Source organism: Eptatretus burgeri, unplaced genomic scaffold (genome assembly GCF_056783735.1).
Source record: "Eptatretus burgeri isolate ZD-2024b unplaced genomic scaffold, Ebu_testis_v1 Ebu_testis_scaffold_3171, whole genome shotgun sequence".
Taxonomy (NCBI): domain Eukaryota; kingdom Metazoa; phylum Chordata; class Myxini; order Myxiniformes; family Myxinidae; genus Eptatretus; species Eptatretus burgeri.
The window spans coordinates 1-25,000 of NW_028225119.1; the positions used below are offsets into that span (position 1 = coordinate 1).

At 45.6% G+C, this 25,000-nt stretch overlaps 1 protein-coding gene and 1 long non-coding RNA gene across 3 annotated transcripts in view; one reads left to right on the top strand and one right to left on the bottom strand.

Moving 5' to 3' along the window:
• Positions 1-2,265: 2,265 nt before the first annotated feature.
• On the bottom strand, positions 2,266-5,306 carry LOC147006465 (uncharacterized). The gene is made up of 3 exons (XR_015054812.1): positions 5,194-5,306; positions 5,030-5,086; positions 2,266-2,352 (listed from the first exon to the last, which is right to left on the bottom strand). It is a non-coding gene; the product is annotated as an uncharacterized LOC147006465 (long non-coding RNA).
• Positions 5,307-9,682: 4,376 nt separating this feature from the next.
• HYDIN (HYDIN axonemal central pair apparatus protein) overlaps positions 9,683-25,000 on the top strand; it is a 233,387-nt gene continuing 218,069 nt past the window's right edge. For both annotated transcript variants that reach the window (XM_085868716.1, XM_085868715.1), the window contains exon 1: positions 9,683-9,894. The gene's annotated coding sequence lies outside the window, so the exon portion shown is untranslated. The remainder of the gene's footprint in view (positions 9,895-25,000) is intronic.

Sequence of the window (25,000 nt, forward strand, 5' to 3'; positions counted from 1 at the left end):
GTATATGTATGTATATATATATATATATATATATATATATATATATATATATATATATATATATATATATATATATATATATATATATATATATATATATATATATTTGTGTTTTTAAAATGTTTTTCTCTGCAACCGCTTGTCTGATCGATGTGAAACTTTAAACATGGGACTCCCCATGGAGAATGTTGTATTGCTAACGCTGGGATGGCATAGGTCACATGGGATGGCAGGCATATTTGATTAAATGGAAAAATATTTGGACATCATTTTCTCTGAAACCGCTCAATGAAAAAAAATATGAAACTTGCAACATGTAATGAACTCCCAAGGGGGTATGTTGGGTGATAATGATGACGTTATTGGTGACGTAATTTTTCCAGCCATAATTGGTTGAATCGAAATCCTTGTCCATAAAATCTGAAACTTCATCGATCTGATCTCCGAGCCGATGTGAGTGAAAAATTAAATATATGACGTCATAGGCCATACATTCTGGTCGCCATATTGGATTGAAAATAAAAATGTAAAAATATTCCACTTCTTCTCCAGAACTTCTTCACAGATCAATGTGAAACTTCACACACATGATCGACCAGCCATGGGGAATATAGTTTGAATTTTTTTTCATAAACACCTTTATTGACGCAATTTCGTCTTAATGTGCACAAAGTGGTTGTGAGATATCCGAATAATCATTCAATGGTATACTGGTAGCGTGTTCAGTTGACGTTGGTGTTTCTGTTCAGAATGAGCGTTCGGGGTGAGGAGACCATGCACTTCATTACAGCCGTTCTAGTTCTGATATAACATTGTACAAAGCAGTTGTTGCCATTCTTTATTATGGATCAAATCTTTACAAACGAAAATTAACATTTTGATACATCTGGTGAAAGTGGTTGTAATTCCATGTATTCCTTCCCTCCTCAGATCGATTACCTCGTGATGCTTGCCATTTACACCTGGCTTTGACAGACATTCTTACAACAATAACTTTTATCTTCTACTTCTACTTCTTCTTCTGCTTTAACGACGCGAACAACCATCAACTTCTCATAATGTTGCCAGTGGAAACGGCTGTGGCTGAAGTCTTTCACGGACTGGTTGGGCAATCCTTCTGTTGAATGGCAGCAATGTGTAATTTGTTCTGGGTACCGGCGATAACTCGCCAAAGCTTTGCAAGAGACATGATGGGATATTTTACGTCCACCAATACCCCCACGCTGGCAGACGGTCCTCAAGATCCACGAGCTTTGGTGGGACGGCGCACACATCGATGTCTCACCCTTCATGCAAAACACCAGGATGAACATTAATGTTAGGATCAAGATTCCCACCCCAGCGAACCATCTCGATGAAGGAACCTCAAAGAAATCCCACAGCCATGAAACCTCCAATCTATGATGGAGAAAATGATGAAGGATCATCACGTGATCGAGATACGACAGGAATAACGATTTCTATTTCCATCACAATTCATGTCACGACATCCCGAAGGGAGATTTTCTCTTACTTACATGGGATGTGAAATGTCATCACAACACTTCCCTTTCTTTTTTCTTCTGAACAAGCACCTAAGATGAAAAAGATTGAAAAGTCAATTTCTTGTACATTTTCTGAACTCGATATTTCCAAAAAGAAGTTTTAAAAAGTGTCGAGAGAGAAAATAAATATATTTACTTTAGACGTTCCCAAAGAGTAGTTTTCTTTTTCTTTGGTGGAGGAGAATGTGGTGGTGACTGGTTCACACCAACGTCTTGAGAACCAGGAGAAGAGTTCAGACCAACTTCTTGAGAATCAAGAAACAGGTTCACACCAACTTCTGGAGAACCAGAAGAAGGGTTCAAACCAACATCTTGAGAATCAAGAAACGGGTTCAAACCAACATCTTGAGAACTGGATGACTGGTTCACACCAACATCTGGAGAACCAGAAGAAGGGTTCAAACCAACATCTTGAGAATCAAGAAACGGGTTCAGACCAAAATCTTGAGAACTGGATGACTGGTTCACACCAACATCTGGAGAACCAGAAGAAGGGTTCAAACCAACATCTTGAGAATCAAGAAACGGGTTCAGACCAACATCTTGAGAACTGGATGACTGGTTCACACCAACATCTGGAGAACCAGAAGAAGGGTTCAAACCAACATCTTGAGAATCAAGAAACGGGTTCAGACCAACATCTTCAGAACTGGATGACTGGTTCACACCAACATCTGGAGAACCAGAAGAAGGGTTCAAACCAACATCTTGAGAATCAAGAAACGGGTTCAGACCAACATCTTCAGAACTGGGTGACTGGTTCACAGCAACATCTTGAGAACCAGGAGACTCGTTCATCTTTGCTTTCCTGGAAAACAACACTCTTTGTAAAACCACAATTTGCTTCAAATATGCTAAACCGGATGTCATACACATTCTGTATTTCAACAACTGACACTACAATGCCCCCTCCACCAAACTCCACATGAAATAAAACAAGGAACTGATACTGGAGATCCCCCTACTTTTGGGTGGGATGAGGAAAAGATCTGTGTAATCTGAAAGTTCAATCTTGAACAATTTTTGAAATATCACGCACACAAGCTAAGTTACTGAGATGGTTGTCATGGTCACATCATTTAGCCAATCACAGCCGTGATGTAATCAGGTTGAGATGATGTCATGAGGAATAGATATCTGCAATATGAGAGCTAAATGTCCAACTGTTTTTGAAAGATCACACACACACAAACATACATGGACGGATGATCGATCGGTCGGATGGAGCGGAGAACAATCAACTGATTAATTTAAATAATGTGGTGTTCATGAAGAGCAGACGTGTGGAGTAAATGGCTTCCGTACGTGTGTGTGTGTGTGTGTGTGTGTGTGTGTGTGTGTGTGTGTGTGTGTGTGTGTGTGTGTGTGTGTGTGTGCGCGCGCGCGTGCACGCATACATATATGTGGTATTGGGTCAATCTTTTATTTACCCACAAGACACATTGAGACATGTTGGACACAATTCATGTCATGACATCTCTAAGGGTATCTCAGAACATGCCAGATTAGTGAGAGGAGTCCTGCTCAAAAGTGGGTACAGCAAAGGGATACTCCCCACCTTGAAAGAACCAAAACAGACAGAACGGAAGGCGCCAGACACACTTGGGCACTGTGTTCTGCCATACTACCTGGGCTTTTCCGAAAGGATAGGGAGGACAGTTTGCAGTGCACGGACTGGTGTAGCCTACAAGCCTCTACGCACCACCTGTAATGTCATTTCAACACTAAAGGACCCAATAACAACTGGTGATAAATTTGGATTACCACCGTTCAGGTACGTGTGGAGATAACCACCATCTGGGCATAACCGCCGTCCACATACATTCGGAGACAGAAAGAGAGAGGGGTGTGGGAGGATGCTGCACTGTAGTAGGAGGGGATGGAGCAAGGATGGGACAAAGAGAGAGAGGAGTGGGGTAGTGGGGGTAGGGGAGTTTGCAGAGAATATGTTATACTCTATGAACAACACACACATACATACATACACACCTACACACATGCACACACATACATAGACACACACACACACACGCACAAACACACACACACACACACACACACACACGCACAAACACACACACACAATTGTCATGTGACAGGTGGAAAAAATTTGGCTCTGTAATTGAGAAAACACGTGAATGTGGTGAACGGCTCGGAATTGGGGTGTTATCAAATGTATTTTCCTTTTAAACTCACAAAGAGAAACCATGTAACCTTTGTGAAGGACACCAAGTCATATAAAATAACCAATTGCTTTCGAAATAGTCACGAGGACGTGTCCGGGCGGTGTTTGTCTCTGGATGGCTTGGCTCTGGACACGTCCAAGCCGTGTTTGGGTCCGGACGTGTCTGGGCAGTGTTTGTTTCTGGACGGTGTTTGTCTCCGGACGTGTCTGGGCAGTGTTTGTTTCTGGACGGTGTTTGTCTCCGGACGTGTCTGGGCAGTGTTTGTTTCTGGACGGTGTTTGGCTCCGGACGTGTCTGGGCAGTGTTTGTTTCTGGACGGTGTTTGTCTCCGGACGTGTCTGGGCAGTGTTTGTTTCTGGACGGTGTTTGGCTCCGGACGTGTCTGGGCAGTGTTTGTTTCTGGACGGTGTTTGTCTCCGGATGTGTCTGGGCAGTGTTTGTTTCTGGACGGTGTTTGTCTCCGGACGTGTCTGGGCAGTGTTTGTTTCTGGACGGTGTTTGTCTCCGGACGTGTCTGGGCAGTGTTTGTTTCTGGACGGTGTTTGTCTCCAGACGTGTCTCTCGCAGTGTTTGTTTCTGGACGGTGTGCTGGGCAGTGTTTGTTTCTGGACGGTGTTTGTCTCCGGACGTGTCTGGGCAGTGTTTGTTTCTGGACGGTGTTTGTCTCCGGACGTGTCTGGGTGGTGTTTGTTTCTGGACGGTGTTTGTCTCTGGACGTGTCTGGGCAGTGTTTGTTTCTGGACGGTGTTTGTCTCCGGACGTGTCTGGGCAGTGTTTGTTTCTAGATGGTGTTTGTCTCCGGACGTGTCTGGGCAGTGTTTGTTTCTGGACGGTGTTTGGCTCCGGACGTGTCTGGGCAGTGTTTGTTTCTGGACGGTGTTTGTCTATGGCCAATGCTTCTGTTGAATGGCAGGAATGTGTAATTTGTTCTGGGTACCGGCGATAACTCGCCAAAGCTTTGCAAGAGACATGATGGGATATTTTACGTCCACGAACACCCCCACGCTGGCAGACAGTCCTCTCGATCCACGTGCTTTGGTGGGATGGCGCACACATCGATGTCTCAACCTTCATGCAAAACACCAGGATGAACATTAATATCAGGATCAAGATTCCCACCCCAGCGAACCATCTCGAGGAAGGAACCTCAAAGAAATCCCACAGCCATGAAACCTCCAATCTATGGTGGAGAAAATGATGAAGGATCATCACGTGATCGAGATACGACAGGAATAACTATTTCTATTTCCATCACAATTCATGTCACGACATCCCGAAGGGAGATTTTCTCTTACTTACATGGGATGTGAAACGTCATCACAACACTTCCCTTTCTTTTTTCTTCTGAACAAGCACCTGAGATGAAAATGATTGAAAAATCAATTTCTTGTACATTTTCTGAACTCGATATTTCCAAAAGAGAAGTTTTTAAAAGTGAAGAGAGAGAAAATAAATATATTTACTTTAGACGTTCCCAAAGAGAAGTTTTCTTTTTCTGTGGTGTCGTAGAATCTGGTGGTGACTGGTTCACATCAACGTCTTGTGAATTAGGTGACTCGTTCATCTTTGCTTTCCTGGAAAACAACACTCTTCTTAAGACCAGTAAGACCGACCCCTTTAGGTCCCTTCAACACTTTAGATCTTCTGGACCCGTTAGACTGCTAGGACCACTGGACCCTTTAGAGTTTATACCTTTAGATCCCTTCGACCCCAGAAATATTTACACCTGTGAAGACCCTTTAGAAGCTTAGACCTTTTAAAACATTTTAGCACCTTTTAAGCCTCTTTTTTACTTTATTTTTGCACACCTAGTCGAGGCTCGTGGAAGAACTAGTGCACTGAACGGATCAGGACGAAAGAGACAAAAACAGGACGCAAAACACGCATGGATGGGGTGGAGAAGTTGGACACAGAGGATGTTTGGGGTGGATGAGATGGACACACAAGGAAGTTCAAAAGGAGGAAAAACTGGAAAATTGGAAGAATGAGGGTTTAGATGGGGTTTACAAGGGTAGAAAATATGGATTTGGATTGGGGATGATTTGAGATGGTGGTGAACAGCTGTCCTGAAGACCTGGAGGGAAGAATGAGATTGAAGAGGATGTGAAAGTTGATTCCTCAGGTGGGAAAAGGAGGAATGAATGAGTGGAGGAGAGCAGTGATACTGGATTCAGGTAGTTTCACTAGAAGGGGGTTGATGGTGAACCGTGTGTGTCGTTGAGAAACCTGGGGGGACAAAGCACGGAATAAGCAGAAGAGGTAAGACGAGAAAGGAGGTGGTAGGTGACAAAGAGACCACTGACCTGTCGGTGATGGTGAAGTGATAGGCCCATCGACTCAGCTTCATCACGTGAGATTCCAATAACCGTTAAGACCTTCGTTTCCCCGGCATCAAGCTGAGCAAGACGTGAGGCAGGGGAGCCAGCCTGGAGAGGAGAGCAGTCTTCCATCAAGCTTCAATACCGATGAAGGTATTGTCGGTGGAAAGGAGTTCAAGTGTGCCAAGGAAGGATGTTGGAGGATGCCCAGTCAGCAGCTGGCTTTGGAGGACGATTTTGAAATGTGGTTTGCCCAAGAAAGATCATGGCTGATAGTGAGACCCAGGACTTTGAATGACTGAACTTCCTCAAGAGGATTGGTAAGAAAGTCGATCGGAGGAGGGTTTGCCAGGTGGTCCTTTCGGAGTGAGATTTGTCAGGATTGGAAGACATATTCCAAGTGTTTGACCAGCTTGTGATTTTGTCAAGGTCTGAAGAGAAGGAAGAGGTTGCTGCCTGTCTGTAAGGAGGATGACTGAGGATGTCACGGCAGAGGGGGGAGTGATCAGCAAATAGATAAAGAGGATTCTTCCAGAGAGTGAGAGAGATCACTTATGAAGATCAGGAATAGGATTGGTCCAAGAACACTGCCTTGAGGTACTGCAGCCATGACAGGGAGAGGAGATGAATGGATCTTGTTGAGAGCCACATGTTGGCTACGAGAGTTGAGGAAGTCAGTTTGCCACGTGTGGAGTTGGCATTGGATACCATAGGCAGAGATTGGAGAGGACCGCAAGATGCCAGGCTGTAACAAAAGAGATATGTCCAGAGAACCAGCCCTGATCTCATGTCCAACTCTGAGGGCGTCCATCCATTGATGGGTGAGTCGAAGCAGCATGAACAAGGTGGAGTGACCTGGTCTGAAACCAAATTAGTGATGTGAGATGAGGCTGTTGGAGAAGAGGAAGGATTTCATTTCAACCGTGATTATGGACTCCATGATCTTGCTGATGATTGGAAGGAAGCCAATAGTTTTGTAGTGAAGGGGATCAATTTTTTCTCCTTTTTTATGCAATGCGGTGATGTTGGCGGATTTACAAACAGATGAAAGATGACCCAAGCCAAATGATAGGGTGAAAAGGGCAGAGAGAGGATGTGCAAGAGCAGCAGAGAAGGTTGTGAGGACACATGAGCTGATGCCGTCCGGTCCAGTCGCAGAGTCAGAGTCAAGGAGTGAAATAATTTTCTCCATCTTCTCAGGTGCAAAAGACACAGAATCCAGGATCAGTTGTGTACGACAGGGAAGAGTGGGGGGTTGGAGACACAAGATTTTGAATCAAACACAGAATTGAGGCATTTCGCCTGCTCACGAGCGGAGTCGGCTGTGATGACTCGAGGGAAGGGATTGGAAGGGGAGCATACTCCAGAGAAAGACTCAACAAGGTGTCATCAGGTTTTAGAGGAGGGAGACAAGTTTGAAAACTCAATCTTGAGGTTGGACACATGTTATTTTCTGACTCTGCTGAAGGTGGACACACACTTGTTGTGGACTTTTTAGAATGAGCTGAGATTGCCTTTGGTCAGATTTGGGTTCCAGGAAGAGAAGGTTGTTTCAGATCAACTGCCCCACCACAGTATTCAGTGTACCATGGGCAGGATAAATCTGTACATGAGATAGAGACAGACAGACAGACAGACAGACAGACAGAGCCAGAGACAGGGAGACAGAGAGATCAGGTGTCTGTGGATGAATTCCCAGGCTGAGTTAACATCAGAAGCAGTAGATATGGGAGACCAGTGCTGAAGAGAGATGGCTGCTTGCAGTCCCTACCAATCTGCTTGAGTGAACTCCCATACTCACTGGTGTGGAACAGCTCTTTGGGAATAGCCAGAGATTTGTTGACTTTCACAAGCACATGATCAGATGAACAAATGAGAGCAGAGGAAGAGCAGGAGACATTTGCAGGGAAGTTTGTCATCACCAAGTCCAGAAGGGAGGATTTGCCATTTGGAGAAATCCGAGTCAGAATGTTCACAGATTGAGTCAGTCCCATGGAGTCACAGAAGTCCTTTGATGAAGTTACACGCCTGGTGAGACAGGTACCAACATCCAGCCAAGTTTCATGGTGACAACTGAAATCGCCACATGTGAGGAAGAGAGAGTTGGGATGCGTGGTGAAATGTCTGTCCATGTTGTGTGAAAGAGATGTAGATATAGTCGTCACTGTTAGGGGATGGGACAACACGCAGATGAACAAGATGTGGGAACGGAGGAAATGTCGCAGCCAGATGTACTCCTGGGGGTTGGAAGGTGAAAGGTCAGGACAAGGTTCGGTTAGGAATGGGAGCATGCGCCGAAGCAGGCGCTGTCCCTCGGATGGACATTAAAATGACGTCCGGTCTGCCAGCATTCATTGGTGGACGTTAATAAAGACGTACTTTGGCTCTGAATTTGTCCGATCACACCTGCACAGAGAGGAGTGATAGTATTTTACTCTATCTACCTGTCTGGCAGTCAAACAAAATGGAAAAAATCATTGCAAGCAGGAAACGTACTGTTTATGACGTCACAAAGGACACAATAAACAGGCACGAATAACTCATGTGACGAGTTCCACAAGGTGGTGTAATAGACGCGAGGTAAAACGGCGTCTCGTTTAACATCCACCACCGACCGGTGTTGGTTGAGGAGTCTTCGGGCTAACCATCTACCCGATGGACGGTGCACGCAATGAACCCTCGCCGTACGTGCGAAACACCAGGATGGCAGTTTATAGCTAGGTCGGGATTCTAACCCAGACGAGACAGCCCAGAGGTGAGCGTGCACACCTCAAGGTGGATTACTGACCCCCTTGTGTGTTGTAAAATCTTCACAAAAGGGATTCTCCGATTAAACTTCAAATCAATCTGTTCCTCTTCATCAAGAAGAACTAAAACCTGAAAATGTAATCTTCAAAAAATGGCGGGAAAATCTGATCATCCGTCCATTTGTTTGTCTTTCTTTTGTCTGCATCGACGGAACGGTTCGAATCCCGAGGCAGCGATAAACTGTAATCCCGGTGATTCACAGTCAGTGTCACGGTGGATAAATCAGGTTAAACTCGACATGACATGATCAAGTTAATTTAATGTAGTGAAAATCAAACCGTGTGACGAACCTTCGTTGTGTTTTCCTCATATACAGATGTTCCTTGAAGTCAATAAAGTCCGAATTGAGCGGAAACTCGGCAAAACTGCAGGAACCACGGATGGTGATGCACGTCGAACCGAGCGTGTCACAGATCTACACCCGATTGTCGTGACGTCACAATAGCCAGTCCTTCTGTACACGTCACCGACTCGCACGTCAGCCCAGCACCACAAATCCTCAACCAAAGAGAAATCGTGAACAAAGAAAAACCTTCAAAGAAAGAAATCAGCCGGGGACGTGTTGAGTTGAGGAAGTCGCGACGACGTAAACATCCACGGAGAAACGAGAAACGCAAGCGACGTAATGACGTCATCACGCACTGCGATGCGAAAACTTGATAAAAAAAACCGCCGCGCTGGAAACAACTTGGTTCATCATTATTTATTTATTGCCGAGCACGCACGAACGTTTTGATCATCACGATCATGATAATAGTTTGTGTTGTGTTTGGATTTGTTTTTTTTTTAATCCATGCAACTCCACTGTGCTGTCACGAAGCCGTGAAACAACAACAACCACCGGAGGAGGAGGCGGCTCAAGATGGCTGATTAAAAGGAGCACCGCAAACCGCAGTGGTGATCTGTAATCAAGGCGGGTTTCTGTGTTTCTTGGTCTCGACGACGTGACGTTGGCGACCAGGATTAAAGTCGACCGAGTGTTCACGGTCAACATGGTGGCACTTGGAGGGAGAGGGACCGGTCTATCTACTATTTGAGGTACCAGTACGGGCCCGGAGGTGCGTAAACGATGACTGGATCGGGGCATTATTTCAATTGGATCGGACCAACCGTATCAGAAATGGCCATAACTTGGGAAACACCTGGGAAACATATTCAGGTCCCCAGCGTCAATTGTGACGTCATATCAAATAAAGAAGAATTGTGATGCCCCCTCTCTCTCTCGCCCCCACTCTCACCCCATCTCTCGCCCCCTCTCTCTCTCTCACTCCCCCTCCTCTCTCCCTCCTCTCTCGCCCCTCTCTCTCTCGCCCCCACTCTCACCCCATCTCTCGCCCCCTCCTCTCTCCCCCTCTCTTGAATTGTGATGCCCCCTCTCTCTCACCCCCTCTTTCCCCCTCTTGCCCCCTCCTCTCTCCCCCTCTCTTGAATTGGACACCCCCTCTCTCTCACCCCCTCTTTCCCCCCTCTCTCCCTCCCCTCTCTCTCCCCCTCTCTCACCCCCTCTCTTGCTTTCTCTCTCTCCCCTCTCTCTCCCTCTCTCCCCACCTCTCTCACCCCTAGTCTCACCCCTCCTCTATTCCTCCTTTCTCTCCCCTCCTCTCTCACCCCTAGTCTCACCCCTCCTCTATTCCTCCTTTCTCTCCTCCCCCTCTCTCACCCCTAGTCTCGTCCCTCTTCTCTCCCACCTCCTCCCCCCTCCTCTCTCTTCCCTCTCTCTCGCCCTTCTCTCTCCCCCTCTCTTGCCCCCCTCTATCTCCCCTAGTCTCGCCCTTCCTCTCTCCCCCCTCCTCTCTCGCCCCCACTCTCATCCCCCCTCTCCCGTCCCCTCTCTCGCAGATATTGGTCGACAGATAAATGGCCGTAACTTGGGAACTGCTCGTCCGATTAATATCAAACCTCGAAAAGGCACATCCGCGGGTCCCCAGCAATATTCCTGGCAAGTTTCAATCAGATCGGACTGTCAATCATGCAAAATAAATAAAATAATAAATAAACATTAATTGTGACGTCATTCGTGATGTCATAGCACCGTGTCTTGTCATTGGTCGACAGATAAATGGCCGTAACTTGGGAACCGCTCGTCCGATTAATATCAAACCTCGAAAAGGCACATCCGCGGGTCACCAGCAATATTCCTGGCAAGTTTCAATCCGATCGGACCGGTGATCGTCCAGTTATTAATAATTTGGGAAAAAATTGGAATGATAAGGTGAGAAGGTGGAACGACACCTTCAGCTGCCATATATACACCTTTTCAACACTGAAAAAGCAGTAAAATGGCCGTAACTTGGGAACCGCTCGTCCGATCGATATCAAACCTTGAAAAGGCACATCCGCGGGTCACCAGCAATATTCCTGGCAAGTTTCAATCCGATCGGACCGGTGATCGTCCAGTTATTAATAATTTGGGAAAAAATTGGAATGATAAGGTGAGAAGGTGGAACGACACCTTCAGCTGCCATATATACACCTTTTCAACACTGAAAAAGCAGTAAAATGGCCGTAACTTGGGAACCGCTCGTCCGATTGACATCAAACCTTGAAAAGGCACATCTGCGGGGCCCCGGCAATATTCCTGGCAAGTTTCAATCAGATCGGACCGGCGGTCGTCGAGAAACGGCAGTCGCAGACAGACAGACAGACACACACAAACACACACACACACACACACACATTGCTGGGATTATAGAGAGATAAAGTCGTACGATGCGACGGGCGACGCGAGCGTCGTGAGTATGCAATGGCGAGCTCGGCTTGAAGGGTTCGAATCGTGTGCGGACAGCAGAGGCCTCGTTGTGGATGGTGCGTCACCAGGCCAAAGAGTGCTGGTCCTGTTCAATGGTGGTGCAGCAGTGAGAGAGAGAGAGAGAGAGAGAGAGAGAGAGAGAGAGAGAGAGAGAGAGAGAGAGAGAGAGAGAGAGAGAGAGAGAGAGAGAGAGAGAGAGAGAGAGAGAGAGAGAGAGAGAGAGAGAGAGAGAGAGAGAGAGAGAGAGAGAGAGACAGAGACAGAGAGAGACAGAGAGAGTGAGAAGTTCAGCATGGGGAGAGAAGTCCTTCAGAACACGTGGCCGGCACACGGCGTGGAGGGAAGTCCTCCAGAACACGTGGCCGGCACACAGCGGGGAGAGAAGTCCTCCAGAACACGTGGCCGGCACACAGCGGGGAGAGAAGTCCTCCAGAACACGTGGCCGGCACACAGCGGGGAGAGAAGTCCTCCAGAACACGTGGCCGGCACACAGCGGGGAGGGAAGTCCTCCAGAACACGTGGCCGGCACACAGCTGGGAGCGAAGTCCTCCAGAACACGTGGCCAGCACACAGCGGGGAGGGAAGTCCTCCAGAACACGTGGCCGGCACACAGCGGGGAGAGAAGTCCTCCAGAACACGTGGCCGGCACACAGCGGGGAGGAAAGTCCTCCAGAACACGTGGCCGGCACACAGCGGGGAGGGAAGTCCTCCAGAACACGTGGCCGGCACACAGCGGGGAGAGAAGTCCTCCAGAACACGTGACCGGCACACAGCGGAGAGGGAAGTCCTCCAGAACATGTGGCCGGCACACAGCGGAGAGGGAGGTCAAAATGGAGTGTGCCTTCTTCTTCCTAATTCCCAAGGTTGTTCTTGCAGCTGAAGCGACTCGGAACGTTTTCTCCGGCCACGTGACCTTTCTCTCTTCGACGAGGAGTGCGATCGACAGGACGGTTCCGCTTCAACCCACCACGTGATTCCTGACTGTCAAACGGAATCATTTGCAAGTTACGGGGGCGAGGACAAAATATGCTGCGTTGTGATTGGTCCTCCGGAAGCCGTGATATCCTCTATGACGGCTGAAAGCTTGGACGGGATTCGAACCCACGTTGATTCCAATATATTTTGGAAAATTCCTCCAAAAAGGCATCGAATTTTCCAAAATAATTTACCACACAAGGAACTTTGGCACAGGAGGAGGACATTCGGCCCATCATGCCTACGCTGCACCACCAATGCGCCATTGAGTTGTCGATTCTGGGGTTGTTTTTCTCAAGTTTTTACCTAAAAACTTCCGTTCTGGCACAGGAGTACAATTAAGGCGATGCATCTTGGAGCATGCTGTCATTCAGATGGCATTCAAAAGCCGGCTATCCATTCCACACTCAGGTGATCGATATTACAGATATCACGAGATCTCCTGAAAGGAGAAGGCCATTGTGAACAGATGCTTCTGGTGAGCTTCATCATGAGCACAACCGACAGTCGGCAAGCAAATGCCAGCGTATGGACATGGCACGGGCTTGATGGGCCAAATGGCCTCCTGTATGCAAATTTCCTTGAACACCTTGAACACCTTGAACACCTTGAACACCTTGCCTGCACAAGGACGAGGCAATCGTGTGTCCATGCAAACAAATAAACATACATACAGGTAACAACGAACCTGTTCAAGCTCACGGAGCACACCGGAACAACACGTCCAGGTGAAGATGATTCACGTGATCCCAACAGAGGAAATGATGCGAAATAAATATATTTTCAGGGAATGAGGGGCAAAAAAGTGAGAGGGCAACTGGATTCGAACCAGTGACTTCTTGAACTGCAATCAAATACTCTACCTCTGAGCTATACCCCCCACATACTATTAAAACAACTACTTCACCAAGTATAGATAATGCTAAAGCCTCTGTCTCTGCTTGTGTATTTCAAGCATCAGTCGCTTCTCTAAATCAATCGATTTCCGAGTTGTGATAAAAACTTTCACTTTCTGTTAAACATCTTCATAAAATTTTCGATGCAGGGAAGTGTTTTCATCCCTGGTGTTGGCTTAATGGTTCGGGTGGTGGGCTTGGGATCCGGGGATCCTGAGTTCAAATCCCACTGACTGTTGAATTAATACCAGGTGGGGTGGATTCTGCCTGTCATCTTTCCGAGGTCGGCAAAATGAGTTCCAGTTTGCTGGTATCCTGTGTCGGAGTGGTGACCCGTCCAGGATTGTGTGTGCGCTCACGTTCGACCACGCCGTAGATTAGTTGGCCGACACTGTCATCCCATGAGTGGATTCCATGTTCCGTTGAACTTCCTCACATCTCTGGGTAAAAAGTATGACGACGTTGTGATTGAAGATCTGATTGAATCTGGAATTTATCGCCGGTCAGACTCTTCCTGCAGGATGAACACACTTACCTGTACTGAAGCACGTATGTGCATCCGCCGAGGACTGGGAACACCCCAGGGATGATTTGGATGCTTAAGATGATGAAGATGATGATGATGAGGATTCATGAACCCGTTCATGAGAACATTTAACTTTCATGACGTTGTGTAAAGATATGTTTTACATATCAGGAGGTTCCCAGAGTATTCAACACCAGAGGACCAGGAGAAGTGGGGTTTATGAATGGACGTTTATCCTTGTGAATGGAATTTATTATACAATGCCAGAAAAAAAAGCATTCGAAAAAAGTGAAAAAACATAAAGTGATGAAATCTCAAATAAACAACCAATCAAGGCAGTCATGATACCACATTATGATGTCACAATCCTTCTTCTGAATGATCATCACGATACATTTTGACATTTTACTTTCGTTGAGGGATTGTGTTGGAACATTATGATGGAGGGATTGTGATGGAAAGGATTGTTTCAGTCTTTCTGCCCTTTAAGCCGCCCAACCTCTCCCAACAACACCAGGCTTGTACACGGTCCAACAAAGGATCTCCTCCAAAGAACCACGACCTACAACACACAACTAACTCAGTGCGGATCGAACCCAGAATGTGGCTGCTCAGACGAGAACTTTATCAACAGCGATTCTTCATAAACGAGCATCATGTAGTCAAATCTTCAGGCATTCTACAAACTGGCAGAGAACCCGCTCTACGGGCGATCTTGTTCCGAGCATGCAACGCGCTTTTCGGACACGTTACCTTTATTTGGGTGGTGTATAGGTAACTGACAGCTGTTTACAGTATAGGCAAAAACAAAAACCCGGGTGACGTGCATGAAGCAACAAGAATAACCACACCGTGGTCACAACCTTCCACAAAATCCAGTAAAGGGCCGATTGGGAAACACACAGTTGAATCACTCTTGAAAGAAAGTTGAGTAACGCTCAATTACATCACGTAACACTCGATTACCGTGTTTTCTGGTTTACTTATTAGCGAACGCAGTAAGCTTCATACTTAACGCATGCACATGAGAGAACAGGAAACAACAACACAATACCCCAAGCAATTTGGAATCAGTGTCGTCGGCTATGACCCTTTTGCTTCCGGTTGTTTTTAAACGCTGTGCGGTGTATAAACACGATTGGGTTTTATTTGTCTTGTGAATATGACTTAACGCGTGCACATGAGAGAATAGGAAACAACAACAACAACACAATACTCTGGCAATTTGGAATCCGTGTCGTTGCCTATGACCCTTTTGCTTCCGGATTTTTTTTTTGCTTTTTGGTTTTTTTTGTTTCCGGTTTTTGTCATGGGGAATGATGCATGCCGGGAGATAAAGGCATCGTCGGAGACATGAAAGACCCAAATATCATACATGGTGAATATTTCCTCCACTGATTTTAATACAGATATCTCTCGCATCATCAAAAAATAATTTTTAATCGTGATTAACGTTATTTGATCGCTGATCCCGACTCCAGGCCGAAGTAAACGGAAATTGCGTTTACAGTTGTGAGCAAGTTATCGGTAAAGTCAGAAATGAATGTCAGAAGAATACTACATTCGCTTCTGGTATTTATTTTTTGAGATGAGATCCTGTTCTAGGCGGTGTAGTTGTTGTTGTGAAGGTAATGTTGAGGTAATATTTATTTTTTCAGATGAGATCCTGTTCTAGGCGGTGTAGTTGTCGTTGTGAAGTTAATGTTGAGGTAATATTTATTTTTTTTAGATGAGATCCTGTTCTAGGCGGTGCAGTTGGCGTTGTGAAGGTAATGCTGAGGTATAATGTTGAGGTAATATTTATTTTTTCAGATGAGATCCTGTTCTAGGCAGTGTAGTTGTTGTTGTGAAGGTAATGTTGAGGTAATATTTATTTTTTTAGATGAGATCCTGTTCTAGGCAGTGCAGTTAGCGTTGTGAAGGTAATGCTGAGGTATAATGTTGAGGTAATATTAATTTTTTTCGATGAGATGAAGTTCTAGGCGGTGTACTTGGCGTTGTGAAGGTAATGTTGAGGTAATATTTATTTTTTCAGATGAGATCTTGTTTGAGGCGGTGTAGTTGTTGTGAAGGTAATGTGGAGATAATATTAATTTTTTTAGATGAGATCTTGTTCGAGGCGGTGTAGTTGTCGTTGTGAAGGTAATGCTGAGGTATAATGTTGAGGTAATATTAATTTTTTTAGATGAGATCCTGTTCTCGGCGGTGTCGTTGTTGTTGTGAAGGTAATATTGAGGTAATATTTATTTTTTTAGATGAGATCCTGTTCTCGGCAGTGTAGTTGTTGTTGTGAAGGTAATGTTGAGGTAATATTAATTTTTTTAGATGAGATCCTGTTCTAGGCGGTGTAGTTGTCGTTGTGAAGGTAATGTTGAGGTATAATGTTGAGGTAATATTAATTTTTTTAGATGAGATCCTGTTCGAGGCGGTGTAGTTGTCGTTGTGAAGGTAATGCTGAGGTATAATGTTGAGGTAATATTTATATTTTTAGATGAGATCCTGTTCTTGGCAGTGTAGTTGTTGTTGTGAAGGTAATGTTGAGGTAATATTTATTTTTTCAGATGAGATCCTGTTCTAGACGGTGTAGTTGTCGTTGTGAAGGTAATGTTGAGGTAATATTTATTTTTTAGATGAGATCCTGTTCTAGGCTGTGTAGTTGTTTTTGTGAAGGTAATGTTGAGGTATAATGTTGAGGTGATATTAATTTTTTCAGATGAGATCCTGTTCTAGGCGGTGTAGTTGTCGTTGTGAAGGTAATGTTGAGGTATAATGTTGAGGTAATATTAATTTTTTTAGATGAGATCCTGTTCTAGGCGGTGTAGTTGTCATTGTGAAGGTAATGTAGAGGTATAATGTTGAGGTAATATTAATTTTTTTAGATGAGATCCTGTTCTAGGCAGTGTCGTTGTTGTTGTGAAGGTAATGTTGAGGTATAATGTTGAGGTGATATTAATTTTTTTAGATGAGATCCTGTTCTTGGCGGTGTAGTTGTCGTTGTGAAGGTAATGTTGAGGATTTTTTTTTTCAGATGAGATCCTGCTCTTGGCGGTGTAGTTGTCGTTGTGAAGGTAATGTTGAGGTCATATTTATTTTTTCAGAGCAAAAAGATTTGAATGTGATATATTTAAGAAGCGAATGTTTGAAGAATTCTTCGTTCACTTCGAGGCTTTGCCTCTTCCATGTTATTGTGCATTTGATTTGATGTTTTTGGTCTCCCTCATCATGATTAATACTTGACTCAAACAAAGCCAAAGGACATCTCACACAACAAACCCGAGCAGTGTGTAACCAGCAGAGGCCGACAGGCCGAATGTGTTTGGCCCACCAGAAAACTAAGATGGCGGCCGTATGATTTTGTCTGGGTGCCTGGTGGGTTGATTCAATTGAGCAATGTGGGTGTGGACCAGACACAATCTGACCCATGGGTGGATACTTTAAAAATCGACCCCCAACAAGAAGAAAAGGAATGCGGAGCTCCTGTCAACCCCTCCCCAAAATAGCCGGCAAAGATGAAAAACAGCCCTGGACATTAATTGGGGTCATGTTGATCCTGTGTAGTCAGAGTCTGGATGTAATCAGCCCAGAACTGCAGAAGTAGTGCGCCAAACACCGGTCCGTGAATTGTCGTGCGGATTTCTCGGGTGCTGTGCTGTTCGGGCATAAATCTCAGGCCTTCGACACGGTCTGGAAACCTGCTGTGCTTGCCAAGTTCTCTGTTTGTGGCTTACAAGGATTTCTGATTTCCTCCACTCGCACAGTCACATCATTCGACATAAATTGCCATGAACACCTTCTCTTCTGTTTTGAAGATGACTCAACACTGTTGGTGAGTACTCCGATCCCACTGATGGGCAGACAAGAGCTGTGTCACTCTGCTGATCTGGAAATTATTCGATGTTGGTCTGATGTAGAGAAAAATGTCCTTCAATCCTAAAAAACCGCAGTTTCAACTTGTCGCTCCAGAAGGATTTTCAGCCGAACCAACCAGATGTATTTCCATGGTCATCCAGTGAAAAAGGTTCAGTTTTGAACTTTTATGCCTCACTATCACCCTTCACCTCTCTTTGGCCGACCGAGTCGGAAGATTTGCCTTAATCCAGCTGCAAACTGGCCATCCTCTTTTGTTACAAGCTTTTCCTTTCAATCAGACCTCGAGTGAAGTCGATGGCCACTACTTTTTCGGGATATCACCGTGTGAGTAATACAAGGCAGACAATTCGTAACTTCAAGCCACCTTCCTGGGCACCAGAACAGCTTGGCTTGCAGTGAACGCGCCATTAAGTTGTCGATTCTGGGGTTGTTTGTTTTTTTAACCGAAAAAACTACCGGTCTGGCACAGGAGTACAATTAAGGTGATGCATCTTGGAGCACGCTGTCATTCAGATGGAGTTCAAAAGCCGGCTGTCCATTCCGCACTCAGGTGATCGATATTACAGATATCACGAGATCTCCTGAAAGGAGAAGGCCATTGTGAACAGATGCTTCTGGTGAGCTTCATCATGAGCACAACCGACAGTCGGCAAGCAAGTGCCGGCGTATGGACATGGCACGGGCTTGATGGGCCAAATGGACTCCTGTGTGTAAATTTCCTTGAACACCTTGAACACCTTGAACACCTTGCCTGCACAAGGACGAGGCAATCGTGTGTACATGGAGACAAATAAACATACACACAGGTAACAACGAACCTGTTCAAGCTCACGGAGCACACCGGAACAACACGTCCAGGTGAAGATGATTCACGTGATCCCAACAGAGGGAATGATGCTAAATAAATATATTTTCAGGGAATGAGGGACAAAAAAGTGAGAGGGCAACTGGATTCGAACCAGTGACTTCTTGAACTGCAATCAAATACTCTACCTCTGAGCTATACCCCCCACATACTAATAAAGCAACTACTTCACCAAGTATAGATAATGCTAAAGCCTCTGTCTCTGCTTGTGTATTTCAAGCGTCATTCGCTCTCCAAATCAATCTATTTCCGAGTTGTGATGAAACTTTCACTTTCTGTAAAACATCTTTATCAAATTTTTGATGCAGGGAAGTGTTTTCATCCCCGGTGTTGGCTTCATGGTTCGGGTGGTGGGCTTGGGATCCAAGGATCCTGAGTTCAAATCCCACTCACTGTTGAATTAATACCAGGTGGGGTTGACTCTGCCTGTCATCCTTCCGAGGTCGGCAAAATGAGTGCCAGTTTGCTGGTATCCTGTGTCGGAGTGGTGACCCGTCCAGGATTGTGTGTGCGCTCACGTTCGACCACGCCGTAGATTAGTTGGCCGACACTGTCATCCCATGAGTGGATTCCATGTTCCGTTGAACTTCCTCACACCTCTGGGTAAGAGGTATGACGTCACTGTGATGGAAGATCTGATTGAATCTGGAATTTATCGCCGGTCAGACTCTTCCTGCAGGATGAACACACTTACCTGTACTGAAGCACGTATGTGCATTCGCCGAGGACTGGGAACACCCCAGGGATGATTTGGATTTTTCGGATGATGAATGAGATGACGTTGGGGATTCATGAACCCGTTAATGAGAACATTTAACTTTCATGACGATGTGTGAAGATATGTTTCACATATCAGGAGGTTACCGGAGTATTCAACACCAGCGGACCAAGAGTCGTGGGGTTTATGAATGGACGTTTATCCTTGCTCATGGCATCTATCTATAATTCCATCTATCTATAATCATATAATAGCATATATCTATAGCTATGTGAAAATTCCAGCAGTGTGTGTGTGTGTGTGTGTGTGTGTGTGTGTGTGTGTGTGTGTGTGTGTGTGTGTGTGTGTGTGTGTGTGTGTGTGTGTGTGTGTGTGTGTGTGTGTGTGTGTGTGAGACCGCTGTTTCTCAACAACCGCTGGTCCGATCTAATGGAAACTTGCCAGGTATATTGCTGGGGACCTGAGTATGTGCCTTTTCAAGGTTTGATATTTATCGGACAAGTGGTTCCCAAGTTATGGCCATTTATTTACCAACCAATGACAGGACACGTTGCTGCGTAGGCGTGGCCGGTGGGAAGAGAACCTCAGCCGCGTTCCCCATTTCGGGTTACAACGTACGGACTTCCGGATAGTGATGACTTCGTGGATTCCAATAATTTCTCGATTTGTTATGCACATTTATAGATAAACACAATGCCCCAATCCAGTTTTCGTTTACTTTTACGTCGTTGAAAGCTTTTTTTTTCTTTTCTTCGTACGGCCACGCACGTACGGCTACGCGAGAGTGAAGGAACGTCCTGTGTGGTTGTTGAGGGAGGTGAACTTGATTTTAATTTGGATTTTAATTAACTCTGAGTGTGTAAGTATCACAGCAGTTGTTACTTCACTGCAAGCGATAATTCGTGGAATGCATGTGAACATTCCGTACGGGCACGCACCACTTCCGGATAGTGATGACTTGCTGTATTCCAATAATTTCTCGATTTCTAACGCGCATTTATAGATAAACACAAGCCCCAATCCAGTCGTCGTTTACGAGAGCGAAGGAACGGCCTGTGTGGTTGTTTGGAAGTTTTTTTTTTTGCACGTACGGCCACGCATGTACGGGCACGCGAGAGTGAAGAAACGGCCTGTGTGGTTGTTGTTTCTGGCACGCGGTTTGAAAGTTTTTTTTTGCACGTACGGCCATGCACGTACGGGCACGTACTAGTTTATTAAACAATGCCAGAAAAAAAACACTAAAAATATGTAAAAATATAGAGGGATAAAATCTCAAGAAAACAACCAATCAAGGAAGTAATGACACCACATTATGATGTCACAAAAGGACGCCATAATCCTCCTCTGAATGATAATCACGATATATTTTGACATTCTACTTTCGTTGAGGGATAGTGTTGGAACATTATGATGGAGGGATTGTGGTGGAAAGGATTGCTGAAGTCTTTCTGCCCAGTCTTGTACAGTCTTGTCTAACACCAGTCTTGTACATGGCCTAACAAAGAATCTCCTCCAAAGAACCACGACCGACGACACACAACTAACTCAGTGTGGATCGAACCCAGAATGTGGCTGCACAGACGAGAACTTTATCAACAGCGATTCTTCATAAACGAGCATCATGTAGTCAAATCTTCAGGCATTCGACAAACTGGCAGAGAACCCGCTCTACGGGCGATCTTGTTCCGAGCATGCAATGCGCTCTTCTGACACGTACCTATATTTGGGCGGTGTATAGGCTACTGACAGCTGTTTACAGTTTAGGTAAAAACAAAAACCCGGGTTACGTGCATGAAGCAACAAGAATGACCACACCGTGGTCACAACTGTAATGTCCGGAGGGCAGTGAGACACGGAGAGTCGTGAGGGTTGTCGAACTCTGTTTATTGCCCGTCCGAATGCACACTACTGTAGACTACTCACACGCCTCAAGCGGCGCGAACACCTATATGCCTTGCGGACACGTGACTACCAAAACCACTCCTCCACAACGCTCCCACAACGCTCCCCGCATTGTGCCCTGCCCACGTATGCCAATACACCACAACAATCTGTGACAAAATCCAGTAAAGGGTCGATTGGGAAATGCGCAATTGAATCACTCTTAACACTCGACTCAAACAAAACAAAAGGACATCTCACACAACAAACCCAAACAGTGTGTAACCAACAGAGGCGGACAGGACTAATGTGTTTGGCCCACCAGAAAACTAATATGGCGGCCGTATGATTTTGTCTGGGTACCTCGTGGGTTGATTCAAGTGAGCAATGTGGTTGTGGTCCGGGTAGCTATGTGGATGTGATCCGGGTAGCTATGTGAGTGTGGTCCGGGTAGCCATGTGGGTGTGGTCCGGCCACTGTCTGACCAATGGGTGGATATTTTAAAAATCGACCCCCGAACAAGAACAAAAGGAATGCGGAGCTCTTGTCAACACCTCCCCAAGATAACCGGCAAAGATTAAAAACAGCCCTGTACATTAATTGGGGTCATGTTGATCTTGTGTGGTCATAGTCTGGATGTAATCAGCCCACAACTGGAGGAGCAGCGCCAAGCACCGGTCCGTGAATTACAGTGAGGATATCTCGGGTGCCGGGCAGTTCGGGCATAAATCTCAGACCTTCGACACGGTCTGGCAACCTGCTGTGCTTGCCAAGTTGTCTGTTTGTGGCTCACAAGGATTTCTAAATTCCTCCAGTCGCACAGTCACATCATTCGACGTAAATGGCCGTGAACATCTTCTCTTCTGCTTTGCAGATGACTCAACGCTGTTGGCGAGTACCCCGATCCCATTGATGGGCAGACAGCCGCTGCGTCACTCTGCTGATCTGGAAATTATTCGATGTTGGTCTGATGTCGAGAACATGTCCTTCAATCCTGAAAAATCTCAGTTTCCACCTGTCGCACCAGAAGGATTTTCAGCCGAACCAACCAGATGCATTTCCATGGTCATCCAGTGAAAAAGGTTCAGTTTTGAACTTTAATGCCTCACTATCACCCTTCACCTCTCTTTGGCCGACCGAGTCGGAAGGTTTGACTCAATCCAGCTGCAAACTGGCCATCCTCTTTTGTTCCAAGTTTTTCTTTTCATTCAGAACTCGAGTGAAGTCGATGGCCACTCCCTTTTCGGGATATCACCGTGTGGGTAATACATCGCAGACAATTAGTAACTTCAAGTTACCGTGCTGGGCACCAGAACAGCTTGGCTTGCAGTGAACGCGCCATTAAGTTGTCGATTCTGGGGTTGTTTGTTTTTTTTAACCGAAAAAACTACCGTTCTGGCACAGGAGTATAATTAAGGTGATGCATCTTGGAGCACGCTGTCATTCAGATGGAGTTCAAAAGCCGGCTGTCCATTCCGCACTCAGGTGATCGATATTACAGATATCACGAGATCTCCTGAAAGGAGTAGGCCATTGTGAACAGATGCTTCTGGGGAGCTTCATCATGAGCACAACCGACAGTCGGCAAGCAAGTGCCGGCGTATGGACATGGCACGGGCTTGATGGGCCAAATGGCCTCCTGTGTGTAAATTTCCTTGAACACCTTGCCTGCACAAGGACAAGGCAATCGTGTGTACATGGAGACAAATAAACATACAAGCCGGTATGCGGCTATGGGTCGCCGAACATCCGATGATCTTTGGCCCCTGATCTGAGTTAATCTAGTACTAAGTACTTACGAAATTGCAATCGAATCGGTTAACCCGTGTATGAGCAAGGGGGGCTTTGAATGGTCATTTTGCTCGAACAATGCACTCATTGACCTTTGACCCCTGACCTAGCCGAGATAGGTCAATATGTCCTGAAACAAAGTTGTAGTACTCATTGAGTACGATCTACCTATGAACTTTCATTCGTATTGGTTAATCCGTGTAGGAGCAAGGGGGCTTTGAATGGTAATTTCACCCGAAAAATGCACTTATTGACCTTTGACCCCTGACCTACTCGAGATAGGTCATTATGCAAATGAGCAAATTTGTCATACTCATTATGGCCTATAAGCATGTAAAGATTCATTCGATTCGGTTCAACCGTCTTGGAGCTAGTGTACTTTGAATTTTCAGCGGGGAATGCTCAATGGCCCTCGGACACCCAAGTTGAGACGGTCACCATTTGCAAACTTTCAGATATAGAAAAAAATGGATGTCAAATAGCGGATAGAGAATCACCTTAAGATTATGCATACCAAATCTCATCGAGTTCCATCTCCTGATAACTACTCGGTATCAATTTGAAGGAAAAGTACCGAAAATGCGGTTTGATATCGGAAATCCCCAAAGTTCGAGGGGGTGCTGTGGGTGAACAAAGATATAAATCGAAAATCCGGCTTGATCCTTTGTGCACAATGCATTCCAGATGATTAGTGTGAATTTTCATGACCATTTGACTAAAACCATAGGAGGAGTAGCATTTGGCACAAAGGCATATAATCCAGCTCTCGCATATTATCGATTTTTGCCCTTTGACCCCTGACCTAAGCAATATCGGTCAATATATCCTGAGGCAAAGTTGTAGCACTCATTGCATGTTCTGAACCTGCAAAGTTTCATTCGGATCGATGCACTCACCTGGTCGCTCGGGGTCCTTCTATTTTCGCCAATTTTCGGGCATGCCCCATTTGTAGGGGGCACTGCGGGTAAACTATTCCATATATCACAAGAACCGGAATATATATGGTGGAGCATCACCTGTAGATGATGCATGCCAAATTTCATAAGGTTACGTGGGATAATGGCTTTCGGATTTGATTTCAGGTGAACGGTACCGATTTTTAAGGTTTTTCGGTTGTTGCTTGGGAACCAAAGCGTCCCTAGCAACCAGCACAATTTCCAAAAAAATTAGGTGAGAGGGCAACCGGATTCGAACCAGTGACTTCTTGAACTGCAATCAAATACTCTACCTCTGAGCTATACCCCCCACATACTATTAAAGCAACTACTTCACCAAGTATAGATAATGCTAAAGCCTCTGTCTCTGCTTGTTGTGGATATCAAGCGTCATTCGCTCTCGAAATCAATGTATTTCCGAGTTTTGATGAAACTCTCACTTTCTGTAAAACATCTTTATCAAATTTTGGATGCAGGGAAGTGTTTTCATCCCCAGTCTTGGCTTCATGGTTCGGGTGGTGGGCTTGGGATCCGAGGATCCTGAGTTCAAATCCCACTCACTGTTGAATTAATACCAGGTGGGGTTGACTCTGCCTGTCATCCTTCCAAGGTCGGCAAAATGAGTGCCAGTTTGCTGGTATCCTGTGTCGGAGTGGTGACCCGTCCAGGATTGTGTGTGCTCACGTTCGACCACCCCGTAGATTAGTTGGCCGACACTGTCATCCCATGAGTGGATTCCATGATTTGGATGATTTGGATGTTTAGGATGATGAAGAAGATGATGCTGAGGATTCATGAACCCGTTTATGAGAACATTTAACTTTCATGACGTTGTGTAAATATATGTTTCATATATCAGGAGGTTACCGGAGTATTCAACACCAGCGGACCAGGAGGAGTGGGGTTTATGAATGGACGTTTATCCTTCATAATGGCAT